The sequence below is a fragment of the Canis lupus genome, chromosome 7 (genome assembly GCF_003254725.2).
Source record: "Canis lupus dingo isolate Sandy chromosome 7, ASM325472v2, whole genome shotgun sequence".
Taxonomy (NCBI): Eukaryota; Metazoa; Chordata; class Mammalia; order Carnivora; family Canidae; genus Canis; species Canis lupus.
The window spans coordinates 51,123,726-51,143,317 of NC_064249.1; the positions used below are offsets into that span (position 1 = coordinate 51,123,726).

Below are 19,592 nucleotides of genomic sequence, written 5' to 3' on the forward strand. Positions count from 1 at the left end.
TTCCTTTCATGCATGCATCATCTGGATAGATATAGGTAATAACTACATGACGAAAACAAATATCTACATTTCATTAGCAATGGAAAAAATAGTAATAATGGGGGAAAATCTCTAACCATTTTAATTGGAAAAAGGATTGAGGGGTTTAGAGGACTAAGTTAACTGATTACTTGATCAATTACTACTATGGTGCTATCAATTTCAGAGTGTTTAGAACTGATTAGCAGTGATGGCAAATTCTACCATATCAACTCTTACCATATTATTTTTCTAAAACAGTTATCAAAAGTAAAATGTTAATACCATGTTCCATCTGGACTATAGAATACTTCTTCTTCAAAAGCTAACTGCTGGGATCCCTGGGTGGCGCAGTGGTTTAGCGCCTGCCTTTGGCCCGGGGCGCGATCCTGGAGACCCGGGATTGAATCCCACGTCGGGCTCCCGGTGCATGAAGCCTGCTTCTCCCTCTGCCTATGTCTCTCTCTCTCTCTCTCTCTCTGTGACTATCATAAATAAATAAAAAATTAAAAAAAAAAAACAAAAACAAACAAAAAAAACAAAAGCTAACTGTTTTTGTTAGTGAATATAAATATTAAAAATAGAAATCTTCTCCCTCAGAAAATAGGACCTATCTCTCGCTATTACCTTTAACATCAGTAACTAAATAGAACAAGAGATTCTGATGCGATGTGATGTTAAACCTCTGGAAGTTGTTCCCATTCTAGAGAAATACAGACAAACCAAAATCAAAACCAAATGTCCTGAAAATTTTCATGTATACATCTTAATCTGAACAGAAACAAACAGAGAAAGCACAAGTGTGTATATATATATATATATATATATATATATATATATATATTATTTTTAGTTTTAAACATTGTAGAGGGTACTTAATGATATCTTACTATGGTTTTCATTGCATTTCCTTTATTACTAATGAATTTGAGCATCATTTCATATGTTCATTACTATTACCATTCACATGTTCACTTACCATTTTAATATTCTCTTTTATAAAGTAGGTAATTCAAGTCTCTTGCCATTTTCTATTAGCAGTATATATATTTTCTTTATTTTCTTAATAGCTTTTGGAATTATGTCTATGTATATATATAATTTTTTCAGGTTTTGTGCTTCCAATATCTTTTCCCACAGTACAACTTGAATCCTACTTATTTAGTGTTTCATAAATAGATATTCTTAATGTCACTATAGGCCAAAAAGTTAATCTTTTCATTTATATTTCTGATCTTTGAATCCTTTTACTTTGTATTCTGCCCCAAGGTTACAAAGATATTCCTCTATATCTATATTGTGTTTTTTCTTCAATACTTGATATCTTACACCCTGACTGGTGCATATGGGATGAGATAGCTGTCAAGTTTACATTTTGTTTCTATATAAATATCCAACTAACTCTGTACCATTTATTGAAATGACTTTCCATTCCGCATTCCTCTATAGTGCCACTTCTATTATTAAATGAGTGTCTGTATTAAATGAATCACACATGAGTGCCTAGGTGGTTCAGGTGGTTAAGCATCTGACTTCGGCTCAGGTCATGATCTCAGGATCCTGGGATTGAGTCCTGTGTCAGACTCCCCACTAAGCAGGGAATCTTCTTGTCCCTTTTCCTCTACCCTTCCTCCCACTCATGCTCTCTCAAATAAATAAAATCTTTAAAAAATTAAATTAAAAAAAATGAATGGTACACTTTCATTGTACCATTCATGAAAGCTCTAAGCTCTCCTTTCTGTTTCATTAGAATATATGTTTATACTTATACTAAATCATACTCGCCTTAATTATTTCAGTATTATAGTTAGCTATATTTAAGCCCTCTCAAATCATCCTTCATTTTGAGGATTATTCTGGCACTTCTTGGCTATTTGAATTTATATATATATTATAATATATATATATATTAGAACCAAACTCTCAATTTCTCTTCAAAATCTATGAAAATTTATTGAGATTAATTTGGGGGGTAATTTGATATTTTCACAATATAAACAATTTCTGGTACATGAAAAATGGTGTTCTCTTTTTTTTTTTAAGGTATTATTTATTTATTCATGAAAGACACGGTGGGGGTTGAGGGCAGAGACACAGAGAGAGGGAGAAGCAGGCTCCATGCAGGGAGCCTGATGTGGGACTTGATCCCGGGACTCCAGGATCACACCTTGGGCTGAAGGCAGGTGCTAAACTGCTGAGACACCCAGGGATCCCCAAGGGTGTTCTCTGTATTCACTTATGGTCTCTAATTTTTCTTACTAGTGTCTTACAGTTCTCTGGGTAGAGCCTTGCATATTTTTGTTAGACTACTTTTCAGCCATTTATTATTTTTTAATGTTGTTAAAACTGGTATGCTATTAACTTTATTATCTGTGTTGCTCAGTATGTAGAAATACAATTATATTTTGTATATTAGCCTTGTATCCAGCAACCTTGTTAAACTCATTTCTAATTCCAGTAGATGAGCAGTAGATGAGCTATAGAATTTATCTTATTTTTTTAGCTTATATAATAATACTGTTCAACTTCACTAATCATCAGGGAAATGCAAATCCAAACCACAGTTAGATATCCCTTCTAGTAGGGAGGCTCCTCTAAAAGTTAAAAATAGAACTACTATATATGATCCAACAATCCCACTTCTGGATATATATCCAAAAGAAATTAATTAATGATGTTGAAGAGATCTCTGCATTCTTATGTTCACTGCAACATTTCTGTTGCATTAATGTTCATATAACATTACTCACATATGGAAAAAACCTAAATGTCCATCAACAGATAAAGTAAAGAAGATGTAGGATATATATATATCTATATATATATATATATAGATATATATATATCCATAATGAAATATTATTCAGCCATGAGAAAGAGGAAATACAATCTTTTGGAACAATATGGATGAACCTCAAGGGTACTACACTAAGTGAAATAAATCAGACAAAGATAGATCACTATCATTACATGTGGAATCTAATAAAGCCAAATTATAGTTACTAGAGGCAGAGAGGTGGGGGAAATGGGAAGGTGTTGATCAAAGGGTACAAACTTTCAGTTACAAGATGAGTATGTTTTTGGAAGCTAACACACAACATGATGATTATACCTAATACTTTATACTTAACAATATGTATTATATACTTTAAAGTTGCTAAGAAAGTAGATCTTAAATGTTCTTACCACGTAAAAGAAATGGTATGGGTGCCTGAGTGGTTCAATCAGTTAAATCTGCAACTCTTGATTTCAGCTCAGGTCATGATCTCAGGGTCCTGAGATCAAGCCCCACCTCAGGCTCCACTCTGCAGGACTCTGCTTATCTTCCTCTCCCTCTGTTCCTCCCTCTGCTCACACTTTCTCTTTCTCTCTAAATAGATCTTTAAGAAAAAAGAAATGGTAATTTATGTGATGTGATGAAGATGCTAGCTAACTCTATGGCAGTAATCATTTTGCAGTATATTAAGTATAGCAAATCAAAACACTGTACATCTTAAACTTACATAATGTTATACGTCAATTATATCTCAATAAAGCTGGGAAGGGGAAATCTTAAAAATATATGCATTTGATTCTATAAAACTTCTCTTGATCATTGATTTAACGGTATCCCACAAATTCCAATACATAATATTTTATTATCATTCAGCTTAAAATGCTTTCTGGTATTCATTCTTAGTTATCACTGACATTGTGGACACTTCAATGTATATGCCTTATTTTCTAAATACATCTAATGATCTTTGATGTTGATTTCCAGCTTAATTTTATTATGACAGAAAACATATTATGTATGATTTTAGCACCTTAGATTATGTTGATATTTGGTTTATGAATAATTTAATGTATTGGGATTTTACCTGGAATTCTACCCATGATGAACTTTACATGCCAACTGTTAATGTTTTGATCATATAGCCTCCCATGAATGTCAAAAACACTTCTCAAACTCTCTGCTACTTCTCCTAAAATTAGCAAGCATTTTCTCTAGTGGAAAATGGTGGTCCAAAAGCCTGAGTAATCTTCTTTCTCTAGTTCTTGGTCTAGAGATATTTTCCTACTTTGTTATTTAACTATATCACAAATATAAAATCTATATAATTATATATTTAAATAACAAGATAGTAAAGAATCTCCCTCTACATTATTATAATATATAATATGTATACCTATATATAAGATACACATGTAAAATTTCTAGATTTTTATTTTTTCTAAATGTAATAGCCCATATTACTAGCCTAATGATAATGGTTCCTTTATAGTTCTTGATGCTCTTATTTTTACACTTTAACTTTATGTGAAATTTTCTTGAAAAATTACTCAGCAAGATCTTCCATATTATTAATTTTCTTGTCTGCTGTGCCCATTTTTTATATCATGACATCTACTGACTACTTAATTTTTATTTTTTTATAAATTTTATTTTTTTGTACAAGCTCTCTAATTAGTTCTATTTTCTTGAACCTGACCTCCCCCCCATTTTTAGATGAAATATTATCCCTGATCCCTGCCAAAATGTAGTATCTAGTATCCATCTGACTTTTTCCTTGGCTATACTCTATTTCATTTATGGCAGTGTGTTGCATTCTTTCACGAATTATGGTAAGCCTTGATTTTGTCACCACTTTTGTAGCTGAGATACCTTGCACATCTATTTACTTACACCTTTGGATCAGGCTGCCTTCTTGGGAAGATGGTTCAGAGGTCCACCCTCCCCCTTTGCCTTGCATTCTATAATGTATTCAGAGAGAGACAGAAAGGGAAAGAACATATTAAACTCAATATTAATGGTGTGGGCGTTTGTTAATTTCCCACAAAACATCACCAGTGCCTGGAGATCTGCTTTGTCATCAAAGATCCTGGACTGTATACTGCCTCTAGCAGGCAATCAGTCCAGTTACTACTCATAACACTTGGAGCAGTAGAAGTGATCAGTGACCAACATGTCTGACTACTATCACTTTGGCACCTACACTAATCACACTTCTTGCTGCTTTGGTCCCTCTCTTGCTCCAAGCTCCACCACTCAGGAAATAGATCACTTCATGTCTCCTATTTATGTTTCCCCTGCTGGCCAAGGGCTGTGGCTTCCCCTTAGTCTTATCCTCTGCTTTTTTACATTCAAAAATCCTACCTACATAATTTCTACCCCTCTAAAATTACTATACCAATTCTAGTGTGTTTTAAATATATTTTTCTTTTTTATTAACCTTTTCTACTATTTTTATAAGTGTCGCATGAGGAAAAGACTCTTTGGGATAGATACAGCATGTTATATCTTGAAATGAAAACATTCTCCAGACAAGAATGATTTAAAGAGGTGACAACAGTACGGTACTTTAAAGTGGACCAGAATGCCCGTGAAGCATAACCCTAGACAGTCACAACAATGGGAGACACACAAGGTCAATGTATGGAATCAAAACACCAGGGGAATGGAGAGAAAATGCTGAGAGGAAGTGCAGAGTGAAGAAGGTAGCAAACTTATACTAGCAGGATTTTTTCTGACCAGAACAGACCTGACCTGACCAAACCTGTTTATCCCTGAATGTGAAAAATAGGTTAACATGACAACATGGTATAGTTCACTTAAGTCTTTTTTTTTCTTTTAACATAGTTTCACTTCACCTGTAGATGATAGCCCAGCTTGAGGATCCTGAGATTGATAACATTTGTTTATATATTAGCAGAAGGACTGGGTCAGGAAAAATGAGATGAGAGATGACTCACCAAAGCTTAAACAGCCTAGTCTAAAGACAGGCAGCAATTCTCAAAGCATTTACTGACCCTCATCTCTGTCTGCCATGACTACAGGTTCCCATGAACTCTCAAACATTAAAGCCTCATTGCCTTAGTTAGCAATTAATTAGCGAGTTGTGAATTTTTATCACATGGAAAGCAGTAAGTTAGGCATTTCTAACGATAAAAGTGAACAAATTGTAGTCTCTATATTCAAGAAGCTTGCAACAAATAAACTAAAAAACAAAAACAAAGGAAGCTTGCAATCTACTGGGAAAGATGAGTTATGTGATTACACTACAGAATAACAGCAGTAAATCTGATAAAAATGAGAAAGAATTTACAATACTATAGTTCAGAAGACATGGGGATTATGTCTAAGAAACCAGTTTAGAAGTGGAACATTATAAGGACAAATACCTTAAATAAAGGTATTTACGGCAAAATACAAGGAAAGCACTGGATGTCTTCTACTCCGATAATAGTTTGTTTAAACAATAGTTTGTTTACTTAAACACAATATTCTTTAAAGAGCACAGTGTGCTAGATTTTAATGTAGTTCAAGGTCATTGCATGGAGATTTTTAAATATCAGGATGAATACTCCTAGCCTATTCCTTGCTCAGTTTTAAGTTTAGATTTTGGGATCATTTTAGTGAGGACAGTGAATATGTGGAGCAAACACTGACTCCATACCAACACTTCTGCTCTACCCCTGCCCCTGCAAAGTGAGAAGCTAAGGTGAACATCAATCTATTAATGTCTTACTTCTGCTCACTAGATGTCGGAGTTTCTTACTTTTACTCTGCTGAGGAAAGCTGAGTGATATGAGGGATACAGAAGATGTCTTCTCAATACTTACAATAGGGAGAAAGTTTTTGTGTATGGATTGTTCCAATAATGAAATGATGGGAAGAAAACAGCTACCTCTTCAGCAATGAATTCTAGTGCTATAGGGCAGGCAAGAACTTTGATGGTGAGATCAGAATGAGGGAGTACGGTAGCTTGTGGAGGTAGCAGAGCAGGAGTTTTGTTGTTGTTGTTTTTAGATCATAGGTAAGAGTTAAGCAGGTACATAAATTAAGAAAAAAAATGACACAGTCAAAGAACTAAGCAAATAGAATCAAAAAGAGAGAATTTAATGAAGCAAGATCCCATGCCTGGCCAAAAGTACAAATCATTATGGTCACAGAAATAGATGGAGCTCTTGTACTCTTCTCTAGCAATCTCCACTAACCCTGGCACAACAGGCACTTTGCAAAACTTTTATGTACACCCAGGGATGCTCTCTTCCATGAGAACCATCGCCAAGCAGGAAATTCGTTCACTCCCACATATCAGCCTTCTTACGTCTTTCTGTGAAACTGATCCAAGGATATGGTCTTGGTACCCAAATTAAATCTACCAGAAACTACATAAAAATAAATAAATAAATAAATAAATAAATAAATAAATAAATAAATAAATTACCAGAAACTATGATTTTCAATGTAAAATAAATCTGAAGTGAAACACTTCTCAACTTTTGTCTTTGAAAGCATTTTTAAATTAAGCCTAATTAATCATGTAAGCCTTCTAAGGTTTTTTTTAATTACAACAAAATAATTTTATTTTTTAATCTGAATAAGATAAGAAACATAATCATAGTCATAGAGACTTACATTTAGAGCAGTAGAAACCTTAGGTATGTTCTACTAAGGATCTAATTCAACTCCTTCAAAAACAGATGAGAAAATCAAGGTCAGGAAAATATCAGGATTTTTGTCAGTGTGTCTATTTGCTCAATCCCAAGTTCTGTAAAATACCTGTTGCCCCTTGCACACAGGAAGAAGGCAAAAATACTGAGCCAGATGAGCATTTCAGCATTTCTGATTGTTATTTCCATGTAGTCTATAAATGTACCATAATTAGCATCACCTTCTAGAGAGGAAAGATCCATTTCAATAGTAGACAATTGTGTGAAAAACTTGATTACTGTTTAATAAGCAAATAAAATTAAATGTTATCAAATGTCAAACATTTATAGCTTTGAAAGAACCATGAGAAAGTACAGTAGAAAGAACCTTGTGGTTAACAGGCAAGCTCAAAGTGTAGCCTCTATTCAAAATAAATTATTATTTCAAACTAAATTAAGAGCTGTATACATTGTATCCTCTCCACAATCTATGAAGTAGATGCTATTAGTATCCCCTATTAACAAATGAGGAAACTAAGGTCCTAGATGAGGCAATGTGCAAAGTCATGAATGTAGCATATGGTAGAACTAGAATTTGGGGGCAGATTCTTAGATTCCAGAACCCATAGTTTAAACTCAGTACCTCAGTACACAGCCTCCAAAAGTTGGTTAAACACTCAGAGGGAAAATGTTTGCCAATGACCACTGGGTGCTGAGAACATAGGAATTCTGAAACTAGATAATAAGATAGAGGAAGGAATACTAGGGTCTGAAAGTAAAATGTCCTTAATAAAATCCCCAACATATCTCTGTCGCCTACCAACCACAGTTATGGAAAACTTATTTATAGAGCAGGATGCCATCAGTTCAATTGGGTCAAGTGCTTACTCTTCATATTTTCAGTCTGATAACAAGTGATTCATGCAAACTAGGGCAGTTCCTATTAAGAGTCAGGATGCTGCACAGTAAGTATGCTGTGCCCACTCCAGATTCATGTGTTGGAGCCCTAACTCCAATGTGATAGTACTGGGAGGGTCCTTTGGGAGGTAATTAAGGTTTCAAAAGGTTTTGAGTGTAGAGCCCCCATAATGAGGTTAATAACCTTATGAGAAGAGTGGCCATCTGCAAATCAGAATGAAGGCCCTCACCAAGAGCCAAATCTGCTGTCACCTTGATCTTGGACTGCCCAGCCTCTAAAACTATGAGAATTAAATGCATGTTGCTTAAGCCATCTACTTTATGGTATTTTGTTATAGCAGTCAAGCTTACTAAGACAGTGGTCTAATTTCCAAGGAGTCAAATGAAATAATTGTATTTGGGGATTTATTGGTAAGCCATGAGCAAGTTGCTTAAGTTACAAAATATGAATAGTTATTATCTACTATGATAGATTTTATAAAGATTAAATGAGATAAAATTTTTGAAAGCACACAATACAGAGTCTGTCTAAGGCTGTATCCAAAGCACTTGTTTAAATTTTTATTCTGACAGTGTTTTTATTTGTTTGTTTGGTTTTATGTGAAATTCATATTCCACTTCTTAGATACATGGAAAGGGCAAAGGGACTCACAACCATTGAAATCTGAGGAGAATACAGGAAAGAGTGTGAGCATGAGTTGGGTTGGCATCTTCTAGGCACAGCCTTGCAAAGTCATTTGGCAGGAGAAACTGCAAGTTTTATACTTAGAGAAGCCAAGAAGAAAATAGACATGGAAGTGAAGGAGTCATTGTTACATGTGACCATATGAGAGGAAGATGAAAGCGAGATCACAGGAAATGTAGCAGGCAGTAGTTTGTTAAATATGAAAAGTAACTAATTTTAGTTAGAAACTTTCTTTGGCTGCAATTACATTCATCTGAAACTGGTTGTTGATTCAAAGTCAAACGTCTGTAGTGTTAAAATTATTCATGATCTGAAAAAAAATCATCCGAGTCTCCTGCCTATATAAATATGTATGGAGGGATGTAGGCTGTTTGTATGCACAATAGGATGGCAATGGCTAAAGCTTTTCTCCTAGAGATCTCCCATAACCACCCACTGCTAAGTCATTTTGTAATAACATGATAGATGAAAAAGTATCAGAGCCAAAATACCAACTTTCTCTGCTAGAGATGTTGTTTTAGATAGTAAAATTAAGGAAAGGAATAAGTTATAAAGGTTAGTGCCATATACCCTCTGCACAGCACTTCTTCCCTTCTTCTAGAAAGAGATCATAACGAAGGGCAGTAGGTAATACGGGATCTGAACACAGTAGTATAAGTCTGTTGAAAAGTAGGTTCAAAAAAACACTAAAGGCCATAGCTTCATACATTGGAAAAGAGGTCACATGTAATATTTAACCTTGTTTTTCCCCAGAAAGTATGATGAGAACTCCAAAACAAAGAAGACAGATAATCTGTTAGAAAAATACATTTCTAACAATGTATTCAAGACTGAGCAGATGCTATGTGAATGGTGGGTCCCCTGTTAGTGAAGTTTTCTAATGGCTCCCTGATATGATCTCTTGACATAGAGGCTCTGGAATGATCTTTACTTCAGGTAGAGAAGACCATGGTCCAGCATTTTGCAGTGTAACTCTCTGAAGAACCCCAATGGTATCCAAGCTACTGGTCATTCTGAGGATCATTCTTCAGGATGAGGAAAACAAAAATAAACTCAGTCATTATTGAATTCTTCATTGTAGGACATGCAAAAAAATTTCAGGGTCCAATCTCAAATTTCCCTTCTTAATTTTAATAGGAAAAACAAAGCAAGTGCAGCTACCGATCCCTTTCATTTATGCTTCTCTGTTCTCCGAAGTTAATCACTATTCTGAAGTTAATATCTGTCTCTCTACATATTTCATCATGCATGGGTTTTCTTTTTGTTTTTTTGTTTTTAAAGATTTTATTTATTTATTCATGACAGACACAGAGAGAGAGAGAGGGAGAGGTACAGACACAGGCGTAAGGAGAAGCAGGCTCCATGCAGGGAGCCCGACATGGGACTCAATCCCAGGTCTCCAGGATCACAACCTGGGCTGAAGGCAGTGCTAAACTGCTGGGCCACCCGAGGCTGCCCATCATGCATGTTTTTATAGTTTTCCTTCATATATATATATTTCCATAAACAATATATAGTATTAATTTATTCGGTTTAAAACTAGATGAAAATTTTCAGCTTATTTTACTAAATATTTTGTTTTTCAGGTTTATTTATTTTGATACAAGTTGATCTAGATCACTCATATATTGCTTCATTATAATACTACTAGAAGAAAAAAAATAATACTAGATATTTTTCCCTTACCAGATTAATAAACAAAGTACTACCTCATTTTTGTTCATTATTACATACTGTTACAGTAAACCTTTTGTGTGAATCTCCTTGTGTACTATCTCAATAAATATTTTCTTAGGTAAGAAACCAGGCAGTGGGATGTATATATCATAAAGTATAGGCAGTTTTGACTTTTCTGCATTTTATTCAGTTACTTTCTAAAACGGTGGTACCAAATTATACTTGCATTTGCAATGTATAATAATTTATATTCCTACTATTTTCACCCAAATATGGCTATCATATTTATCTAATTTTGCTCATCTGGTAGGTAAGAAATTTTAAATTTCATTTGATTTGAATCTCCTTTATTATTAGTGAAGCTGAGTGAGTTTTTTTCCCTATTCTTTTCAGATACTTGTTTTTATGAATTGCCTATTTAAATTCCTTATTCACTTATAAAACACCCTTCTTAGGGATTTTGGAATACTTTTAGGTATTCTGGGTACTAATATCACATCAATTAATTGGACAGTCGTGGGAAGATTGTGTTATTGCAACATAGACAAAAACATCAATCTGTACTTTTGCAACATAAGATTTTTAAGATTTTATTTAAAATATTACCAAACATGGATATCATTTAAAAAAAAAAAAATGTCCTCCTAGGTTTTCTCTTTAAAAAGGGCTTTTTTTTTTTTTTTTTTTTTTGTATTTTAATCCATCAGGATGGGATTAAATTTTTCAATTAGGAAAGTCAATTTTTACAATACAATTACTGAATTAATCTATCATTTCCCTACTGATTGACATTTCCCTGCTGACTTGTAATGCCTCCTTTGTCACATAACGAGTTTCCATTCTATATGCAGTTATGCTTTGGCACTCTTTATTATGTTCTATCTAATTGTCTACCAAACACTTTTAATAACTTTTGCTTTGTAATAAGTCTTTGTGGAGTAAGCCCCAACCTTATTTTTATTTTTTTCAAGATAATCTTGGCTGTATTTTGTCCTTTCCCTTTTCAAGTAAATTCTATGATCAGCTTGTCAGATTACATTGAAAGAATGTTTTGGACTTTTGATAAAAAATATCTGTGCTACTAATGATTACTTTATGGGAGAATCTCCATCTTTACAATATTAAAAATTTCCATGTATGAACAAGGCATATCTCTCTGGTGATTTTAGTACTCTTTGATCTTCTTCAATAACTTTTCAAAATTGTTGTTATAAATTTCTTAAATATATATCTTACTAGAGTTATTTCTAGGTACTTCATAGAATCAATTACAGATTGTTACCTTCATAGAAAAAAAAGTACTAATCGTCACTGGTACACACAGAAGCATCACCAATTTTTTCTTATATTAATGTTTTTAGTTTCAATAATTATGCTGAAATCTCCTATTAGTTATTACAGATTGCTAATATTTTCTTATCTGTTGAACATTCTATGCTAATAATTATAGTATCTTTGATTAATAAATATATTGTCACCTTCAAACTATTTACATAACTTTTAGTTTACAAGTAACTCTTTTTGCAATACCCAGTTCTTCCAGTTAAAATTAACAGAAGCACTGCATACTTCAGTTACTTATATCAACTCAAAACTGCTTGATATAAATCATCTATATATTTACTTTATTTTCAATCTGATGACCTATTAATTTTTTTCTTAGATTTTATTTATTTATATATGAGAGACACACAACACAGAGAGAGGCAGAGACACAGGCAGAGGGAGAAGCAGGCTCCATGCAGGAAGCCCGATGCAGGACTCGATCCAGGAACTCCTGGGTCACGCACTGGGCCGAAGGCAGGTGCTAAACTGCTGAACCACCCAGGGATCCCCAATAACCTATAAATTTTTAAAAGAATTATGTTTAAAATCTCCAACTTTAATTTTGGATTTGTCTGCTTTTCCTTATATTTCTATCAATTTTTGAATAATAGATTTTGAGGCTATGTTGTTCAGGACTGTAATTGTTATGACATGAATATTTTGGAAGTCTATATAATGAATTTCTTTAACCTACTAATGCTTTTAATGCTTTTAAATTTTTTTTCTTACAAAGTGTTTTGGCTGATATTAAGGAAGTTATACCAGATTACTTTTGGCTTGTATTTACCAATAAATATATTTTGGATTATTTTACTTTGAAATTTTATCTTGCTTATTTATGTTTTACATCTTATTCATATAAATAACATGAAAAATTTTCTTCCTTGGGTTGTAGCAGGCAGGTCCTAGTTTTGTATTAGGAAATTTCAATTCTTATTCCCCAAAGCCCATGACATTGTCTCCTCTTTCTGTTGATAGATTAAAATCCAAGACTTGAGCTGTTACTAGCCCTGTTATTATCACTGCTTTTCCTTTGTTTTGGGAAAGTAGTTCTCTTTCTTTCTTAAAACTCAGCCACATATTAAGTGTGTCGGTCATGTTTCACTTTACTCCATTGGACAATCTTGTAATGGTAGGATATCAACACTATTTTAGTCCACTATTTTTCTAGAAACTGACTGCTCCAGATCTAGTTCCATTTTGAAATTACCCACAGTCTCCTAAATCATACTGACCATCTATAGTTAGATGTACTGGCTGAAAATTAGTCACTGGATTAACAATGAACAATTAAAAGCCTGAGATTATTTTATCTTATGGCACTTTTATGTTTTAAGGCTCTTTTTTTGAACATACTCTACTTGATGCAGGGAAGCAAAGTAGCTATCATTTGCCTTTTTTTTTAAGATTTAATTTTTCATTTATTTGAGAAAGAGATAAAGCAAGAGGATGGGGAAAGGGAGAAGCAGACTGTGCAAAGAGGGGAGCCCAACATGGCACTCAATCCCAGCACCCTGGGATCATGACCTGAGCTGAAGGCAGACATTTAACCAATTGAGCCATCCAGGCACCCCTATCTGTCTTATGAAAGAAAAAAAAAAGAAATAGATAGATAGATAGATAGATAGATAGATAGATAGATAGATAGATAGCATCTTAGAGAAGTAGAGCAATAAAATTCAGAAGAGAAGCTCCAGCTTCCTCATTTCTTAGCCACAGATCTTATCACTACAGAGTACTGCTAGCATACTACACATTTCATTGCACATAAGATAGAGCCAAACATCTGTCCATACTCTCTGTACCAACTCTGGAGGCCATGATGCAATGGCAGGCTGGCCTGGAGGTTGAAAACAACATCTCAATCCAGTGAGATACCCCCCAATTTAGGAGAAATGTCTTGAAATTTTACATTTACAGTGTACTTAGTTAAGGCTTAATATTTATTGAACTTAACTGAACTGATTTTATTTTATTGTCAGCTATTTTGAAGATTCTCAATTAAAATGTAGGGAATATACAAATGAAATGAAATTTAACTTTTTTTTAACCTATTCACACCTAATAGTGTACCTCATTCTAGTCATTAACCAGTCTTAGAAACTTGTAGTATGAAAAATAAAATTAATATTTATCATTGGTACATGCTTTTAATTTCTTTCAAGACTTTAGTTTGAATTATTTCATGGTATCATACCAATACCCTTATCTAACAAGGATGGCAACCAGTCATAAAAGTCATTCCACCATAGTCTGTTCAGGTTTACTGGGCTAAATATCAAGGCTAAATATCATCATAAAGCATGATTTCTGCCTTCCAGACTCATAAGATCCATCAACATAAGTTATATTATATATATAATATATGTAAACATATTATCACTTAAGTTTCTAGTTAAAAATCTACTTTAGGACAAAGACAAAATATCATAAATGTCTAATGAAAAGAAAAAGTAATGCTATCCAGGTGGAAATGAGAAGTTTTAGATGAGAGGCTATAATTGAACCACTGTTCTCTTTCCTTAAATGATGAGTAAGTTGGTAATACCCTGATATTAAATGGGTTACCCAAGGATACAGAATACATTAATGATGGCTGAGACAAAATATAAGGTCTTCTGACTCCTAGAATAATACATCTACTAACATTCTTGTTAACACACTAGAAAAGAATAAAATATATAAATATTTAAAGAATTTCTTTGGAAACATGTACATTTCATTTAAGATAATATGGCTTAGCCATTGTATTTCTGAGTTCTCAACCCAGGCATGAGAATCACCTTAAAATGCCTTTGACTACAAAACATGAATATAGTCCCCACATATAAATCATTGAAATCACACTTAAATGGGCTTAACAACCAGTATCCATCTTAATTGTAATGTGAAGATGCTGAGGTATGTGTTCTCAATGGCAGAAATGTGACTGAGACTTTTCATTGTGTGCAGGAACCACATGCACCAGCTCTTGAGACTGGGCTTAATTCATTTCTTTCCAATTCCATATTCAATTATGTCATATTGAAATTAGCCAAGGTTGGAGTATTTACACCATGGAAATCAGTAAAAGATACGAATTCAAGATATTTTTTTTTTTTATTTTTTATAGAACTGCTTGCTAAGCATTTATCAGCATATGACTAGGCTTTCTATCCCTTCAATTAAAAAAAAAAAAAAGATCAAATCAAGTTACTCTTTAAGAGAAGATTATAGTTTGAAGATATATTTTCTCTGCCTTGTGCTACCACAGATAGACCAAATCACCGACATAATCAAAAGCAGCAAACAAACACCATGAGAGGTTTTCCCATACCCAGCCAGGGCGAAAATGTAATTAGTAAAAAATGCTAGGCGAGAGCATTGTGTGACCAGAACTATTCAATCAGAAAGTGCTGATTGAACATATATAAGCACAATCAAAGCCTTTATTTAAATAGGGGTTACAGTCCTAATAAAACACAAAGGGAAGTAGGGGCATAGGCCTCCTCGACAGGTAATGAAAGAAAAAATTAAACTCATCCAATTACATCTGGGGAAAAATCCATTACCTATAACAGAGAGAGGACTGCCCCAGGAAAATTCAGATGCAAAACTAATAATGAAGGCACACTGTCCTTTCAACAGATTCTAAATGAGCTCTAATTTTCTTATATCCACCATTCCCAAACTATATAAATTTCAACTAAGCAGAAAAAAGTGACATGCTAGCACAATTGTTATTCCAAACAGGCCCAGCTGCTTGCTCACCTTAATTAGACCTAATCCCAAAAGGGAGCCAATCTTTCCTTATTTTCTTCTATGAGCTCACCTGATTTCCCTCAACTTTTCTTTTCTAATAGATTTTGCTGTAACCTTTCAGCAACTGTCGTTTTAGATACTCTCCCAGGGATCACAATCGTGTGGGTTCCTTTGCCAAACAAAACTTAAGCCCATGAGACACAGAGAAGGAAAAAACTGGGGTGCTGAAAGACAGGGTGTCAGTAAGGAAAAGTGGAACTCAGTCACCTTTCATTGAATCCAATCTGTTTGTGTATATGAATGTGTATGTATGTTGCTATCTAGAATTCTAGAATGATAGTGCCTAGAAAAGTACCGACATCGTCTTGTCATGCCCTCTACTGAATGGCTTTTGAAATGGCTTTTAAAAAAAATAACAACAACAACAACAAAAAATCTTAAAGCCTCAATCTTCTCAAAGAGCTGAAGTGGTCTTACAAGTTGGAAAAGCAGGTAACCCTTCTAAAAGTATATATACTCTGTGGCAGTTCTGCTGCTGTCAGCACTGCCCACTTCTATTTGGCAATTAAACTCCATGAGAACTTGTCTTCACCCCTAATGTGATCATTCCAAATAAGGAAATGTCCCTCAAATATTTGTAAAAATGACTTGGCTTCAAGTCACAGAAACAAAGCCACATTGGATATTAGATCTGGAAGAGATCTGAGATATGTCAAAGAGAGGAATTTGTTCAAGGTCTCTAGGCTATAAATCAACTCAGTAAATACTTACTGAAAAACAGCATATATCAGATGATGTGTTTGGTGCTATGAGCTCTATATGAAGCACAAAATGAAGCCCTTTACTCAAAACAACAGAAATGTTGAGAGAAAAGGTGAGACTAAATTTAGACACACAAAACAAAGGAAGAATTAGATAATATGTTGTCCACTGGTTAGTATGTGGTAGCATGTGCTAATGTAGAGGAGTTCAGAAAAAGAGGAGATGCTGGTGAGATGCAAAGACTACAGATTTCCTCATTGAGAAGATAAAGTTTAATCAAAACTTTGAGGGCTGAGTAGTATTTGGGAACCATTTGTAAGATAAACAGGCAAGGCATTATACAGTAACTAACCTGATAAAACCGGAAAGTGTGTGTCAGCATTGTGTGTTCCAGAACAGTAAAGAACTTAACAAAGCTTTTTCAGATCATCCAGTCTGCACTGATCCCCCAACTAAGAGCTGATAGTACTTACTGCTCATCTGATTTATATTCCTATATTGCCATTCAAATCTTGAATCTATATTCAACATTTCATGCATATATATCATGTCTTCCCAAATAGCAGCAAACTCCTGAGGGCAAGATGCGGCATATAATATTCTTTACGTTCCCCACAAATGCATTATGCATTCCCCATATCCCCCAATGCCTTAAATAAGTAGAAATATAAATATAAGCTGCATTGATTAAAGGGTAAACACAAGAAGATAAAGGAAAAAAGGGAGATAAATGAAGAGAAGAGATGGAAAGGAAGAAAAGAATGCAGTCATCCAGTGAATGACAGGAAATTGGAATATACAGTCCAGAAAAATGAGAGCCTGCTTTCTTCTCCATCCACAAATGCCCTCACCTCCTCTCCTCAAATAGTGCGGCAATAACTTTAGCTATCACCCAATACAGCGTTGAGTTCAGTTGCACATCTATTTTGAAAAAAAAAAAAAGGTGACAAAATAGATACAAATAATCATACAATAAGTGAAAAAGATAAAATTTAAGAATAAATTTGGCAGTAGAAACTACCTCCCTCTCCCAGCTCCCCCACACCAAAATCTTTAGCAAAGACCCCTATATTTGCTTTTTTTTTTTTTCTGTATTTGAGAACAGTCTTTATTAAGGAAAACAATGAAATTCAGTCAATTTCAGATGCCTTCCAGATAGCTAGTTTTTACAAAAGCAGAGTCACACTTAGGCAAACACCTCTATTCTAGTCCCATTAACAAAGATTCTCAAAAACACAACCACATGTACTTCAGTTTCATGTCTTTTTTTCTTTTTTCCTTCTCCTAGTATCTCTGTTCTAAGTGTGCAGTAATAGCATGCCGTCAGTGTCACCTCTACAAAGGCAGAACTTCAGTTTGGGCAAGTGTAACTATTCCAAGAGTAAGTTGCCAGACAGGCATTCGCTCAAATTAGCTTTAAAAAAAAAAAAAAAAAGAAAGAAAAGAAAAAAAAAGTTGTCACATCTGTGTATGTGGGATGTCTTTGGAGTATAGAAAGAAAAGAAGCAGAGACATGTATTCTTTCAAAAATCTGCCACTGCAAATTCCTGCCTCCCGTTCTCATATTTTTGCTTTTTTAAAAAAAGAGAAGAGAGGCAGTCTGTGCTTATACAAGGGTGGGGAGAGGAGTTGAAAAAAAAGGGGGAAAGGCAGACAGACAGAAAGAAAAAGACTGCTATTTTCCTAAGATTCATTAGAAAAATATATCCTACCTGAAAATGCAAAACAACACAGCACTCCCTCCCTCTCCCTATCTACTCCACAAAAGGCTTTAGAAGGCAGATGTAGTACTCTCAGAAGGAGTCATCCACCAGGCAGGAAGGGAGGAAGGAGCAACAGTTGGACCACTCATACATATTCATGACATTTGCAACTGAGAGCTTCCTGATTTTAAACTAGCAAATGAACATCCAGGACACATACAGCTCCATCATTTTCAGGATTGTTACAAAGACATAGCAACCTACTGATAATTCATTTCTTATCTTATGTGATCAAGAAAAAGAAAGTAGTGTAAAAACCGAGAAACAAGACTCAACTATCATATATAGGTCACCTCCTTGGCATCCCCACACCTACACATTAAAATATGTGTAAATAGTTGGTCCTGTGTTGAATGCAATGATGGTAGATCTGATCCCTGAACTTGAAAGACAGGTAGTCTAGTTGGAGAGACCAAATACATATGGAGCAATCATAGATGTATATAACAAAATAACCTACAGCACATAATAAATTATCAAACCTAGATGAATGAAATAATAATCATCTTCCAAAGAGGATTTAACACATTCCACCATCTCTACTACCAACGTTTAAAACAATACGAATGACATGAATTCCTATTCTCATGTTTCTTAGAACTCTAACATTCTTGTTTTGTATGATTTAGAAGACAGGCTTATCCAAAGTCTGTAGGAAGACTCATTCACTCAACAGCCATTAACTGAGCATCTTTTATATTCAAGGCTCTGAAACAAATATGTGCAGGAGAATATGATGTGCAGAATACAGTTCTACCATCAAGGAGCAGAAAGCCTGATGAATTATGAAATATACAACAATCTTTCTCCCTCTTCTCTTCTGAGCTGAGTGGAAGCATCTGGGAGAAGATCTGGGAAAGCAGTTTGCAAGGACTTTCCCCCTACTGCCACCATCCCCCACCTCCCACTACCTACAATAAAGTAACAATGCCTCTTGCAAGGCTAGCAGAGAATAACACAACTGCTTTTGAAAGGACCTCCCATGAAGAGCTGAGTTCTACTGCTCTGCTTTATTACAACTTCCTTAAGAAGCTATCTCTAACCCTCATACTTTATCGTACCCCTCTATTATTCATTTTCATAACTCTACATTTTCTATTTATTATCCCAACTATAATTAACTAATCAATAAAGTAATTATTTGTTAAAAGGCCATGAGCCCTATCATTATGCAAACTAACTGAGGACAGACTGCTTTCTGTCACTACCACTAAGTAGGGTGCTTTGAGCAGTCTACTTTCTCAACAATTATTTACTAATTGAATAGAAAAGCTAAAAAGGACAGG

General features: G+C 34.4%; 1 long non-coding RNA gene across 2 annotated transcripts in view; it reads right to left on the reverse strand.

Moving 5' to 3' along the window:
- The window catches only part of LOC112648252 (uncharacterized), a 236,473-nt gene that overhangs the window by 101,015 nt on the left and 115,866 nt on the right, over positions 1-19,592 (reverse strand). The window contains exons 5-7 of one of the 2 annotated variants that reach the window (XR_007412069.1): positions 4,685-4,752; positions 3,205-3,398; positions 646-721 (exon numbers count right to left, since the gene is read on the reverse strand). This is a non-coding gene — a long non-coding RNA (uncharacterized LOC112648252). The remainder of the gene's footprint in view (positions 1-645; positions 722-3,204; positions 3,399-4,684; positions 4,753-19,592) is intronic. The other variant, XR_007412070.1, reaches the window with a different exon arrangement.